Source organism: Nomascus leucogenys, chromosome 2 (assembly GCF_006542625.1).
Source record: "Nomascus leucogenys isolate Asia chromosome 2, Asia_NLE_v1, whole genome shotgun sequence".
NCBI classification, from domain to species: domain Eukaryota; kingdom Metazoa; phylum Chordata; class Mammalia; order Primates; family Hylobatidae; genus Nomascus; species Nomascus leucogenys.
This window is the reverse complement of record NC_044382.1, coordinates 10,563,596-10,578,837: the sequence shown is the minus strand read 5'-3', so window position 1 is coordinate 10,578,837 and position 15,242 is coordinate 10,563,596. Positions and strand designations below refer to the sequence as shown.

At 46.9% G+C, this 15,242-nt stretch overlaps 1 protein-coding gene across 9 annotated transcripts in view; it reads left to right on the top strand.

The window, feature by feature from the left end:
• Window positions 1-15,242, top strand: part of TENM2 (teneurin transmembrane protein 2) — a 1,389,831-nt gene that overhangs the window by 1,290,023 nt on the left and 84,566 nt on the right. The gene's annotated exons all lie outside the window — the stretch shown is intronic.

The window sequence follows — 15,242 nt, the reverse complement described above, 5'->3', positions numbered from 1 at the left end:
ATTTTTTATTTTAAACTGAGATAGATATAGATACAAATACAGATAGAGATATTTGAAACCTTTAACAGGCTTTTTTCAACCTGGGTTCCTCTGTGAGAGAATTAAGCCCTAATACTTTATGGCCACTAGTGGTTCTGAAACTTCAGCATGCGACAAAACCACCTTGATTCGACACAGAGTGCTAAGCCCTATTCCTAGAGCTCCTGATTCTCTAAGTCTGGGGAGGGCGGCGCAAGACTTTGAATTTCTAGTAAATATCCCAGCAGTGCTGACGCAGGGGATGCTGATGCAGGTCCTCTTTGAGAACCACTGTCCTAAGCCATCCGTTCTATGTAATGAATTAACTTCTCTCCTATGCATCTAGAATGGTACTGGATAAAGTACCTCCTTTAGAAGAATTGAGAAAACTTTCACTCAAATATGCTCTGTAGTGAGCAGTGTTGAGATGAAAATCCCTGTTGGAGAAGGCTGCCTTAGAATATCCCCGCCAAAACAGTTTATGCCGAGGCCCTGCCTTCTCACCGCCTTGGCTTTCAAAGTCTCCAAACACCCCCAGGCATGTGACCGCCACTCATGTAACCTCAGGAAGCAATGGCTGATTCTGAAGGGACAAGCCATACCTGCCCATGGCCACTAAAAAGAAGTGGAAATGGTTCAGACAGACATGGCAGCCAGCAGACTGTCTTTTTAATAGTGAGAGGTCTTCACTTGAACTGCTCACCCCAATTTGAAAAAGAAGAGACTCAAAGAAATATTTTTGCTTACAGAAGACAAATACCAGCTCATTAAAGTCTGAGAATACACAAAACATGTGCACCAAGTGACAGGCAGATAATATTTAATTATCACCACCAAGACAGAGGTGTGAGATTTAGTTCATCACAGCCAGGGGTAGGAGAGAGGGTGTAGATTTCCTCTAAAAGTGGGAACCGCAAGGTGAGGAGGCATTGTTAGACCGTCTGGCCTGGTGAGACAGTCCTTACTCCTTCCCCACTCCCCTTTATCACCCTGAACTTACAGTCAGGAGCCCTAGCCCTTCCATCATTTCAAGCCGGCATAGGAGTGAGTCTGAAGCTCCTGTGGAATCCTATGAGATGCTTTCTCCCATCTGTGGGCAGCGGTGACAGTGGAGACCAAGGGAGGTGATGTCATAACCACATCGCCTGGAGGTAGGGGTAGGAGGAAGCCCTTTTTAGGCTGAGCTTGTCCTCAGTCACCCCACATCACTTTCTTCCTTACTAAACTAGGAGAGATGTCTTTTCCCCCCTGTTCCATTTCAACACCGCACTGAAAGATGTTTTGCACCTTCTCTTTCACGCCCCTGATTTCTGAACAGGTGACACTGTATCATCATAATTGATTGAGGGCTTAGGCTTCAGAGTCAGCCTTTGTATCCCAGCTCTGCAAGTCACTTTGCTTCTCAAAGTCTCAGTTTTCTTATCTGTAAAATAGACATGGCAATGCCAATGCCAGTAGCTGGTGTGAAGTTTAAGTGAGAAAATGCATGTGATGTATTTTACAAGACACCTGGCTCATAGATGCCCTCACATATTGGCTGCTGCTAGCATTAACATTATTAATATTAATATTATTTTCTAGAAAGGAGACTGAATTCATGTAGGTGGAACCCAGCCAATAATTTTTCCAGGGTACACAACCACAAAGATTCTAATTTTGTGCTTATTGAACTTCAGTGCTGCATGACTGTGTGGAGGGCTTGTTTAAAAGTCAGATTTCTAAGCCCCCACCTTTGAGGTTCTGATTTATTAGTCAGATAAAGGATCCAGGAATCTGCACTTTTACCACGCACCCCAGAGTGTCTGATACAAATGTGTTTGCTCTGCAGATGACATTTTGAGATAAACTTTTTAAAATAATGGTTTTCCCTCGGTGGGCTGACCCAGCCTAATGTCATAGTGCTTACACCCCAAACCCTTTCCCCTAAAACCCCCAGAACACAGGAGTGCAGTGAGGAGAGGGGAATTTTATTTCAGGAAGAAATAAGTAGCTGAAAAGACATGAAGTCTGGGCATGGTGGCTCACGCCCGTAATCCTAACACTTCGGGAGACCAAGGTGGGTGGATCACTTGAGCTCAAGAGTTCAAGACCAGCCTGGGCAACATGGTGAAACCCCATCTCTACAAACAAATAGAGAAATTAGCCAGGCAGGCATCCTGGCATGCGCCTGTAGTTCCAGCTACTCAGGAGGCCAAGGTAGAAGGATCGCCTGCTCAGGGAGTTGAGGCTGCAGTGAGCCGTGATTGTGCTATTGCACTCCAGCCTGGGCGACAGACTGAGACCCTGTCCCAAAAAAAAAGACATGAAGATATCTTTAGGTCCTTAGTGAATGACTTCAGTATGATTTAGAAGTTCTCCATTCTTGGGTGGAGAGTTGGCTGATGTTTGTTTCAAAGTTTAAAAACCTTTAACTCTCTGTCATTAGGGTATGAATTCATCTATCCACTCATACATCCATCCATCCATCCTTTCATTAGCTTATTCATTTATGGTTTAACAAACATTTGTTGAGCGTTTACTAAATGTTAGACCCTGAAAATAAGCCTTTAGAAATACTAAAGCAAACATGACATATGTCCACAAAGAGCTCACTATCCATCTACAAAGACGGATAAACACATTGTTGTTGTTATTATTATTATTATTATTATTATTATTATTATTATTACAGTCCAGCATGTGAGAGGTGACAGGGATGGACCATCTTATTAGATGGCAGTAGTTCAGTGGGAGCATAGCAAAGGGACTGTCACATGTATGGGTGTCAGGAGCATGACATGAGAGAAAGCGCAGCCCATTGTTAAGGGCGGGCTCTTCAGCTCGTCTCCATGGAGTGTCCTCAAAGCCACAGATCTGTGTGATCAGTAACCCCTGATAGAGGCTCTTCAGGCCACTAGCAGTTACTGTAGTTCCCTCTCTAAATGAAGGACTCCACGCTGGCTTCTCTGCAGAGCAGTATTTCCCACCCTACCTCCATCTGCAAGGCTTGGTTCCTTGCTTCACTCCAAAGGAGGCTGCCTTGGGTTAAGAGACGTGGTTGCTGGCCTGAGCTCCGGGCATGCCGTCCAAGGCACTCCAGCCAGGTCTAAATGAGGAGAAATAACGCTGGAGTCGGTCCAAAGCACTTGGAACAGACAAAACCCACCCCTCGCCCACTGCCTCCTCCCGCTCCCTCCCCATCCCGTAACCATCCAAATTGGTTTGACACGATTCAGGAATGCTCTTCCGGCATTTATCTCACTTGTTAATTAATAACTCACCTTGTCTGTGCATTTAGCAGAGCCAAGCTAGGGACTTCAGGGACTCCAAAAGGGTTCTGGTTCCCATGCCCAAATAGTCCAGTTTCTTCCTCCAATGAGAGACAAAGCTTGGTGAGTCTCTGTTAATGCCTTGATTAATCTATCCCAATCATGTTGATGGATTGGTTGGATGGGGGACAGCTTAAAAATACAACATAGAGCTATTAATTGGGTTGGATGAGGATTCCCTTTGCAGTCCAAAGACCTTGTGGCAAATGTAGCTGGAGCCATAAACAGAGTCCCTGATTAGCTCCGAGAGAGAAAAGCAATGTATCTAATGCTTAGGAGGAAAACTTGGCCTTGAGGACACTGCCAGCTGGCCAGATGCTGGGTCTGTCTTCTTTAGGAGGGAAGCAGAATTAGCCTCAACTGAGATCTTCAGGGAACACACAGCAACAGGGATCTGAAATTATTCTGGCTCTTCCAGTTGAAATAAGATCTTTGACTTCCTGGGCATATTTGACTAGAGAATCTTCTGTTTAGAAAACTGTAAGGTAGGGGTTCAGTTTGCTTTTATTCTACTGAGGTTTAGAAAAAAGATAGAACCAGCTGTGCACAGCAGCTCACACCTGTAATCCCAGCACTTTGGGAGGCCAAGGAGGGCAGATCACTTGAGGTCAGGAGTTTGAGACCAGCCTGGCCAATATGGTGAAACCCTGTCTCTACTAAAAATACAAAAATTAGCCAGACATAGTGGCTCACACCTGTAGTCCCAGCTACTCAGGAGACTGAGGCATGAGAATCGCTTGAACCCAGGAGGCGGAGGCTGCAGTGAGGCAAGATCGCACCACTGCAGCGAGGCAAGATCGCACCACTGCAGCACTTCAGCCTGGGTGACAGAGCAAGACTCCATCTCAAGAAAGAGAGAGAGAGAGAGAGAGAGAAAGGAGGGAGGGAGGGAGGGAGGGAGGAAGGAAGGAAGGAAGGAATTCTCTTGCATATAAAAATAATAATCAGTAAGATTTTTGAGAGCTTACATGTGCCAAGCACTGTGCTGAGCTTGCTCTGCACCTGGGTTACAAGAGCAGCCTCCCAAGTGGTCTCCCTGCTACTTCTTTTGCCATCTGCTCTCTGTTCCTCTACACAGCAGCCAGAGAGAGTGTTTTAGTAGGTTGATGCAAAAGTTATTGTGGTTTTGGCCATTGAAAGCAATTAATTTTGCACCAACCTAATACATTGTAAATCTCATCATTCCATGTTCTCAAAGGGTTTCTCATGGAGTTAGAATCAAAATCAGATGTTTTTTTCACCTTGGCTTACGGGCCCCTCTGTATATCCCCTGCCTTGTTTCTGACCTATCCTCCCCCATCCTCTCCGGAAGCTCTGCCTCATCCACTCTGGCCGGTGTTTAGACCGCACAAGTGCAAAGATTAGTTCCACCCGAGGGTCTTTGCTAGTGCAAGGTGGAAATGCTCAATCCAGGCACATTGTGTCACTGGCTCATTGTAGTCATCCAGTTCTCAGCTCAAATGCCTGAGAAGTACTTACTATGAAGTCTTCCTCTGTCTCTCTCCCATCAACCATTAGTGTTTCCTTTATGGAAATATCACACTCCTAAATTTTCTCACACTGTTATTCTTGTAGGTTGTCTGTTTCTTCACACTAGACTGTAAGTTCAATGAGTCTATTTCATCATATTATTTTCATTATACAGATAAGGATACAAAGGCTCAAGAAGTTGAGACTCAGAATAGGCCTTTCAGCTAACCACCATGATATATGGCTTTTCTCCTTTAAAGCCACTGGCTCATTTTTTCTAAAACACTCAAGAAATTTGGACAGTGTTTCTGAAGAAGATTCAACCAAGTACAGAATGTGTGTTGCTGCAAAGAAGCCTTAGAAAAAAACACCTCAAAGACAAAACCTTTCCATTGAAAACCTTTTCATGGTACATGTAATTGACCATTGAATTAGTTGGTTTTTTTTTTTTTTAAAAAAAAGGTGTTTAAAGTTTATAATTTACCCAACACAGCACTTTCAGTCTTTTTTAATCAAGTCTTTATTAGTTTAAATGGTTATTAAGTGTCTCTTAAGGGATTATGTTTTTTACCCCCTGATTAGATGACAAATCAAATATTCATTATGAAATTGTGATGAAAATGCATAATCTGAAAAAAAATTTTAATCATGTAAATCACTATGGACTTATTTTAGGGAATCAAAGGATGAAAACGCAGATTTCACTGGTGGCAAGGATGTAATGTTGATATCATTATGTTGGCTTCCTGTATTTGTGCCTTGGCCAGAGTCTTGCCCTAGATGGTGGCAGGCACACCCCTGCCATCCCCCGGTCTCTGTGACCAGCATTTGAATAAAGAGGCAAGGTCCTCGTGCAATCACTAGCTCTCTTGCTCTCACAGTCTTCCCCCAAGTCCAGACCGGTGGTTCCCTACCAGGGTAACTCGCTCTCCCAGGAACATCTGGCAATGACTAGAAGCATTCATGAGTCATGGCGCCGGGTAGATGGGGAGGTGCTACTGGCATCCAGTGGGTAGAGGCCAGGATTGCTGCTAAATGCCCTACACACACAGGAAAGCCCAAAATCAAAGAATGACCTGACCCAAAATGTCAATAACACCAAGGTGAGAAATCCCATATAGACGTTTAATGTCCCAGGAACACATCTGTCTGAGGGACCAGAGGGTCCCAAAACAGGCAGTGTCCATGGGCCTGATTTGAAAGGACGTGATGTCCAAAACCCTAAGGCATTGAGCCCTTACCAAGGGCCAGGCCCGTGCTAAAACTTCACCCACATTGCCTAAATAAATCATGACAATCCCCACAAGAGCCCTAAGAGTCTTTCATTATCCCTTACATAGAAGCAGAAACTAAGAGCCAGAGAGAAGTGGCTTGTCCAAGCTCCCACGGTGAAAACGTAGCCAAGCCAGGATTCAGAACCTGGGTCAAGAGCCCTCCTCTGGGCCCCTCACAGCACCTGAGTGTTTGTTGTGTTTGGGCTCAGAGCAAGGCAGAGCATAAGTGCTTGAACAACCTCCACCCCTCAGAAACACGAATTTTGCAGCATGCTTAAAAATACCATCGACGTTAGCTTTTCCCTCCAGTTTTGGATTTGGAATGCATTTTTGCCACAAAGTGCTTAGGCACTGAAATGCCAGGGGGTGAGCAGGGGAGAGTTGAGCAGTTGGACTTTAAATAGCAAGGTGTTAGCAAGCAGCACAGCAAGAGCAGCTGCCCCAGGCCTGTGCTCTTTTCTTTGACTTTCTGTCTCCTCAGCCAAGAGCTCTGGGGGATTGGAGAGGGGCCAGAACTCTGTGGCCAAATGTAAATCCAGAGAAAACTGCGAGGTGTTCCCCCAAACCTCTGTGCCTAATGCTTCTCTTCCTCCCCACTCAGCAACCAAAACCAAACCTTTCCAAGGTGATTCTCCTCCTCTGCCTGTCCTCAGGGTGTGTCGTCATGGAGCTCTCCTCACCCCCTTCAGTTTCCTGGAACTCCATGGCTACGTGCACTGAGGCACACTACCTCTTTCATTTATGAGAATCACAGGATGATTTCATTTATGGGAGTCTGGAAATGTCAGATGCAAAAAGGCTAAAATATAGAGTCCCCGGCAGCTGCAAAGCCCAGGGAGGGAAAGTCACTTACTTAAGGCCAAGGAGCAGGCGGGGCAGACCTGAGACTGGAGTCCTGGTTTCCTGGCTCAAAATCCAGTGTGCTTTTCTCAATGCTACGTTGCCACCAAAAGGACCCAGTGACCCTCAGGAGAATGGGTGCCTGCCACTACTGGTTGGAGCCAAGATCTGTTTCAGACCTGGGACCTAGATTAGAATGACTGGAGGTGCCTAGGGTACCTCACAGTGAGTGCCACCTTCCCTTTTGCCCCCCTCAGCCCCTAATTCACCTCTTCCTAGTTGCAACCCTGCTCAGACCTCTTGTCATTGATGGCAATGACAGAAAACACCCTCTCCCACATCAGCCACACTCCTGGACAGACCGCTCACCACCAAAATCATTTATTCATTCAACAAACATATACCAAGCCCCAACACTCAGTGGCAGGGCATGTGAACGAATAAGACTCAAACTCTGCCCATAAAGAATCCTCTGTCTGGTGGGAGGTAAAATACACGCTAAAGCTGTCACTGCAGAGCCACATTTTAAGGGTCCATAATAGAAGTAAGGCCAAGAGACCATGGCCGCTCACAAGAGAGGCACTGAAGACTTCCAAAATAGGTACAGCTTGAATCTTAAAAGATATAAAGGAATTAGGCAAAGAAGGAGGGAAAAGCATTGTGAATTAAGGGAATGGCAAATGCACAGAGGCAAGGAACAGCAATGCCTGTGTGGGGACCTCTGAGAAGCCTGGTACCTTGCAGCCTAGTCCACGTGGAGAATGGAGGAGGATGAGGCTAGAATGGGGTTTGCATGCAGTGCTGGGCAGAGTGCAACACAGCCAGCATATTTATTTGTGCCTCCCACCACATAGCATCTCAGTCTTCAAAATTGCAACCATGCCTGCCCCTCAGACAGAAGGCTGATATATCTGCTTGTGTTACCATAAACACACACACCACAGCTGAGAAGCAGGCGTGGACTTTTGTTATGTTGCCTCCATTGCGCATAGGCATTCTTTCTCCCAGGGAGAGGAGACAGCCTGGCAGGGTAGTCGAGAGGCTTTGGGATTTGAGCTTCAGGTCACGTCCCAGCTCCTCCACTTCCTCAAGATACGAGCTTAAATTTAAGCTTTGTCCTCTGTAAAGTGGAGCTAAGGCTAATTTCGGCCTCATAGGGTGCTGTGAGGCTTAGATGAGTTAATGGATGCAAAAAAGTCAGCACAACGGTTCATATACGTCTTATATGTCAGTGAGCGTCAGAATCACCTGGAAGGCTTCATGCACAGATGGCTGGGCCCCACCCTCAGAGTTTCAGATTCAGTGTCTGGCAGGAAGCCCAAGAACGCGCATTTCTCACAAGTGCCCAGATGATGCTGACGCGTTGAGAACCACTGACTTAGCGTAATACGTGCCTTTTGAAGGGAAGCTCAAGTGCTGGCAGAGGGATTCCTCCGAGCGTGCCAGCCCTGGGCCAGCTGATGAGGAGAGACAGGCCAAACAGCTCTGCATCCTGAGGCGGTGGCCACTTGATTAGCACATGGACCTTGGGTACATTCCTGGGTTCACTGAGGCCCTTTCCACAGAAGCTTGTCATCCGAAGAGGAGTCAGGGCTCCAACTTCCCAGGATCCATCCTCCTCCTTCAAGAGTGTTGGAATAAAAGAAAAATGTGGAAGGAGTTTGCTGGGAGAGAGCAGTGATAGCTGGCCCTGGTTCCTTGCCTTTTATGACATTCTGCTGCTTTCTCCCATACCCCCTGCCCCACTTAGGACAGGTGATGCTGTGCCATTTACTGATGGGGTCCACAGACGTTGGAATCAGACAGACCCAGCTGTACATTCTGACTCAGGTTCTTACTAGCTGTGCTTCCTTGAGCAAAGGACCTAACCTCTCTGAGACTCAGTTCTCTCATCTGTAAACTGGAAACAATGATATCAACCTCACTGGCCTGTTGTAAGGTTTGACTAGAAAGTTTATAGACAGCAACTTAATGCCCCTTTATTTAAATGGCTGCTGTAAGTGTTTGCATCTCCCTGTATGATGTGAGTTCAGAGATTCTAAAAGCATACACTGCCTCCCAATCAAAAAGTCATCATTTCAAATAATACATACATTTCAAAATCAGGAACCCATCTTTTGGTCCCTGTTATAATACATTTCCCTCAATTTCATCCCCACTGGCTTTGGAATGAATGCTGTCTTCCCTCAGAGATCATGAACCGGTGACCCCCAAGCTGGGTGGGTCACTGCCGTGTTCCGTTTAGCCACATAGGCTTACAAAAATCTTTGCATTCATTGCTGACATTTAGAGGATTTCATTTAACTAATAAAGAAACTGAGGGCCTAGAGGTTAACTTGCCAAGAGTCAAACAGTGGAAGGGCTGGGATTGGAGCCCAGTTCTTTTGATTCTAAATGTCTTGTTCATTCTTCTCTCAGACCCTTTTTCTGAAAGTAATTATATGCCAGGTGTGCCAGAGAGTCCAAAGCCGCTAGGTATCTGGGGTCATGCTGGAAAAGAGGAATCCATGGAGAAGACAGATGCAGAAAAGAGAAACGGCAGTCCCTGGAGCAAGCTTCTCCTGCTCTTACTTCTGCCATGCTCGCTCAGAAAGCTTGTGGCTCAGGGAGTGTAGAATCAGGGAGAAAACCCCAGCCTACCTGGGGTCCATCACTCAAAGTCTTAGCCCTTTGATGAGCAACACTAATATCATCATTACCCAAATAGCACACTGTCTGCCAGGGTGGCCATTGCATAGGCCTTTGACATGCCCTCTTTGTCGATGCATCTTGCCACACAGATTTTGGGATGCCCCCTTACCTGGCCTTTCCATTCCCTACTCGTAATCTTTAAGGCCATGATTTCTTAATAGCTTTCCACCTCCACTCAGATCATGCCAACAACTTCTCTGGGCTGGACTATGGGTCCTCCAGCCTCTAATCTGTTCCCCACAGAGCAGCTAGAAGAATCCTTTTAGAAGTCAGATCCTATCACACCCCTGCTCAAGCCTTGCCAGGGCCTCTCATCTCCCGTAGCACGGCACCCAGGTTGCCGCAGTGGCTTCCCTTGCTCTGCATTAGTGAGTCCCCACTTCCATGCTGATCTCATTTCCTCTCTCTCTTCCTCGTCCTCTCTCTGCCCCATACCTGCCATCTTGCCATTCCTACAACTCACAAATACACTTTCACCCTAGGCTTCTGCACTTGCTGTTGCCTCTGCTCAGAGTGTTCTTCTTCCAGATGTTTCCATGACTCATTTCCTCATTCCGTTTAGGTTTCTACACGAACATCACTTCTTTAGAGAAGCCCTCCCTGCCCTCCCTGTCTAAAGCAGAAAATCCCCTCCTTCATCACTGTCCAGCGCTTTACCCTGCCTTACTTAGTGTCTTCAGAACACTGTCACTCTAAGTCCATCATGCATTCATTTGTTTATTGTCTATCTTCCCCCTCTAGAATCTAGGGCCATAATCACAGGGTCCTTGTCTGCCTTGGTCAACTCATTGTTACATGAATTGAATGAGTAAAAGCTTTCATGAGAAGTGTTTGGGATCGGAAGCAATTGTCTTTTATTCAATAGATTATTGGGAGAGAAATACATTTCATTTTAGGATTTCAAAAAACATGCATACAGTGACACCCAAGTCACTATATACCACTGATATCATTTTATCAATGCGAAGAAAATCCAAATATAAAATACATCTTTTCAGTAAGGCATGAAGACATGGTTGTACTGCTCTTCATCTGTATTACTGACTTGGCCTCATCACGTCCATTGACTTCATATGGGTTGGTGCAGTAGGTATGCAAGCCTTATAATCCTCCTTTAAAACAAGAGGAAAGGCAGAGGCTGCTGCAGACTGTTCTTGGGTGAACTCCGACCTCCCAAACTACAGCTTGCTGGAGAAGCATAGAGTAGGGGAGAAGAACAGCAAGTCTAAGGCTGGGCCAGCTGCATGTGAATCCCAGCTTCCCCACCCACCCGCAGCTGCCCAACCTTAGTCAAGTAACTGACCCTCTCTAGGACTGGATTTCTCCATCTGAAAAGTGGAAGTAAACAAACAGTTACTATACAACAAGTCCTTCTGCATACACTTTATTCGATTTTTTTGCAACAGCCCTGTTAAGCTGGTGTGATTATTTTTATTTCACAGATGAAGAAACCAAGACTCAGAGAGGTAAAGTAACTAGCTCAAGGCCACACAGTCAATATTTTGCTGACCTGGGGTTGAACACAGATCAGCTGCCTCTAGATCCCGTGATCATAAATGGCAGTATGATACTAATTCCTAGTACCTACACTATAGAGTAGATGCGAAGATTAAATGACAGCCAGGCACAGTGGCTCATGCCTGTAATGCCGGCACTTTGGGAGGCTGAGGCAGAAGGATTGCTTGAGCCCAGGAACTTGAGACCAGTCTGGTCAATATAGCAAGACCTTGTCTCTACAAAAAATTAAAAAATTAGCTGGGCACAGTGGTGGGTGCCTATAGTCCCAGCTACTCAGCAGGCTAAAGCAGGAGGATCTCTTGGACCCAGGAATTTGAGGCTGCAGTGAGCCAAGATTGCGCCACTGCACTGCAGCCTGGGTAACAGCATAAGACCTCATCTCTAAAAATAAACAAACAAGTATAAAACAAAATAAACGAGAAAATCTCCAGAGAGTGCTAAGCACAGTGCCTGGAACATGGCAACAGCCATGTTTAGGAATGACACCGTTTAGAAATGAGTACTTCCAACTCCTCTAATTCCACAGAAAGCTCGTAGAATAGCCAAGTCCGGGCCCTTCTCCCAGCTGGCAGTCTAGGGTATTTCTTTATGCCCCAGAAGGAGAAGCATCATGCCCCCCTACTAATCCTCTCCACTCTGGGGCCAAGCCTCCCATCTTCCCCCCAGGGACAAGGTCTCCCCTCAGGCGGAAAGTAACTGTTCCAGCTTGTTGCTCTGAGGTGTCAGTGGTGACAGCCCCTTTTCTTTCTGAGGGACCCAGCAGGTCACTCTCTGGCACCAGGCTGCCACCCCCTGCCGGGCCTGGGCTGCGCTGGCCATCGGCTCAGTTCTGTGTGACCTGTCAGTGGGCTCTTTGAAATGGAGGTTGATGAGGAACAGAGCAGGGTAGACCAGGCAGCGAGAGGCCAGGAACAGCAGGCAGAGGGCAAGCATTTGGGGAAATCAGAGGCCAAGAGCAGAGGCCCTTGCTCTCTGTTGCCAGTGGTTTTTGTAACAGCAAAGTGGGGAGACAGCCGCAGCCAGGATAGAAATCCCCCAGGTATAAAAAACGTGGCTCTAGGCTAACAAGGGTCAGACTGTGCCAGAGAGGCCTGTCAGAGGCTGTCCAAGGTGGGAAATTTCTGATCAAATGAGATCATCCCCAGAGGCCCTTTCTGGGTTGAAAGTCAGCAGGGGCGGGGCAGGGAGAGGAAAAGAAGGAAGGGGAAAGAGAGAGAAAAAACAACTAAGAAATGAACATGTTTTCTGAAGCTTCAGTATTTCCGTTCCTAAGTCCTGTGACATTCAGAGGGTACCTATATATGGCTGTGACTGCTTCCAGCCCCCGTGAAGAACCGAGAACAGAAGTCAAGAGGCTTTGGAGGAGGCCGGGCATGGTGGCTCACGCCTGTAATCCCAGCACTTTAATTCCAGCACTGTAATCCCAGAAGTCAAGAGGCTTTGGGAGGCCGAGGCAGATGATCACTTGAGATCAGGAGTTCGAGACCAGGCTAGCCAACATGGTGAAACCCCATCTCTACTAAAAATACAAAAGTTAGCCAGGCATGGTGAAGGGCGCCTGTAATCCCAGCTACTTGGGAGGCTGAGCCAGGAGAATCACTTGAACCCAGTAGGCAGAGGTTGCAGTGAGCCAAGATGGGGCCACTGCACCCCGGCCTGGGCAACAGAGTGAGACTGTGCCTGGAAACAAAAAAAAAAAAAAGAGGCTTTGAGGTAGACAACCAACATGTGAATCCTGAATCACTGCTCCATCATTTACTAGCACGGTGACCTTGGGCAAGACCCTTAAGCTCTATGAACCTCAGTTTCTTCATCTGCAAAATGAGGATCATAGAACCCACCTCAAAGGTTTCTTGAGAGCATGACTGGATGCTGGCTGGATCGAAGCACAGCACAGGCTGAGCAAGCACAGAGGGGCTTAAGTGGCTGGCAGAGGGCCAGGCACTTAACTGTAAAGTTAAGTCAAAAGTGTGAACTGGGCCGGGCGCAGTGGCTCACGCTTGTAATCCCAGCACTTTGGGAGGCCGAGGCGGGCGGATCACGAGGTCAGGAGATCGAGACCACGGTGAAACCCCGTCTCTACTAAAAAATACAAAAAATTAGCCGGGCGTGGTGGCGGGCGCCTGTAGTCCCAGCTACTCGGAGAGGCTGAGTCAGGAGAATGGCGTGAACCCGGGAGGCGGAGCTTGCAGTGAGCCGAGATTGCGCCACTGCACTCCAGCCTGGGCGACACAGCGAGACTCCGTCTCAAAAAAAAAAAAAAAAAAAAAAAAAAAAAGGGGGAACTGGTTGAAGCCAGGAGCTGGGGCAGAGGGCTGACCAAAACATTCTGCAGCCCAGTTTCCCAAAACATAAATCACCCTCTAATAGGTATGTAAATGGTTACTCTCACTAACTGCCTTAGATAAAAGAGCTCATATATACATGCTCGTACAAACATGTCATGGCAGAGGGTACGATAGGCTCCTGTGTGTTGGACACTCAGCATAACACTCACACAACCTTACATGGCAGCTTTGTGTAGGATTTCATTCCAGAGTGCAGCAAACAGGGTCCAAAACCCAGTCCTACCACTTAAAAACAGGGTGGCCATAGGTGAGTTATTTAATCTCGAAGTCTCCCATTCCTCATCTATAAACAATGATGTTAATAGCACCCAGGATTCTAGTGGTGTCTTAATAAAGGCATGCCTTTAAAGTACCTAGCCCAGTGCCAGGCACCCAGGAAGCTCCTCCTGAGCACCAACCATTGGTTCTCATTAGACATGGTTGCCATTAATGTTCCATTGTCCTGCTGACCCCAGGATGTTGTCACCTAGCACAGGGTCCCCACTCTAATATGCACTGGCCCTGGGAGACACTGGGAGCCGGAGGACAGGGGCTCTGAACTGATGTGCTAGTAGTACCGATGTGGTTTGTCTTGGGCCTGATCACCCAAAGCCCTGCCCTTTACAGGCAGTCAGTCAAGGATGAGACTGCCACTTGTGACTATTGAGTAGATAGAGGTATGGCTGGTCCTTCCAAGAACGAAGCCCCCAAACCTAGAGCCCTGTGTTCTCATGAACTGTTTCCCAATGTGTATGGCACTAGATGCAATTGCGGGGAGAGGCTCGGAGCCAGAAGGGTCCCTGGTCAGGAAATGCTGTGTACTCCATGACAATATTAAAGACTCATAATGTGTATCCATGTATCAAAGCCTCCAGGAAGTCCTGCTGTAAAGTTTAACTTTGTTTAACTGACTCGCAAATTATATTTGATGGAAGTTCCTCCCCTCCCACCTCCACTTTTGTGTTTCAGGGAATGCATATTAGCATCCTGCAGGAGACAGAGTGTGGAAAAACTGCTGTAGCCCCTCAGCTGTACTGCTGTGGATATTTGAAGGCTTTTTCTCAGTTACTCAGAACAGGGATCTGAAGCTTTAGTGAGCAAAATAATCATTCTCGAGAATCTTCTTTAAAATGCAGATTCCCGGGCAGGCACAGTGGCTCATACCTGTCATCCCAGCACTTTGGGAGTCCAAGGCGGGTGGATCACCTGAGGTCAGGAGTTCGAGACCAGCCTGGCCAACATGGCGAAACCCTGTCTCCACTAAAAATAAAAATAAAAAAAATTAGCCGGGCGTTGAGGCTGGCGCCTGTAATCCCAGCTACTCAGGAGACTGAGGCAGGAGAATCACTTGAACCCGGGAGGCAGAGGTTGCAGTGAGCCGAGATGGCACCATTGCACTCCAGCCTAGGTGACAAAAGCGATACTCCATCTTAAAATTAAAAAAAAAAAAAAATGCGATTTCCCAATATTTAGTCTCAGGAATTCAGTACGTCTGGGTTGATGGCATCTTGACATCATTCCAGAGCAGGTAGTCAGGGAGGACACCTTCAGCAGCGCTGGTTTAAAGCTCAGCCGCTGGAAATACAGTGCTCACAGCAACAGCATAGACATGACCTGGGAGCTCATAAATAATGCAGCTCTCAAGCCCCACCTTAGGACACGGGATGAGAATCTACGTTTCAACAAGATCCCTGAGTGATTGTGATGCTCATTAGAATTTGAGAAGCATTGGTTTAAAAGGTTTTTGTTGATGGCATTTGTTTTTGGTTTCTGTCCAGTAGTTGTTGGTGAAGAAC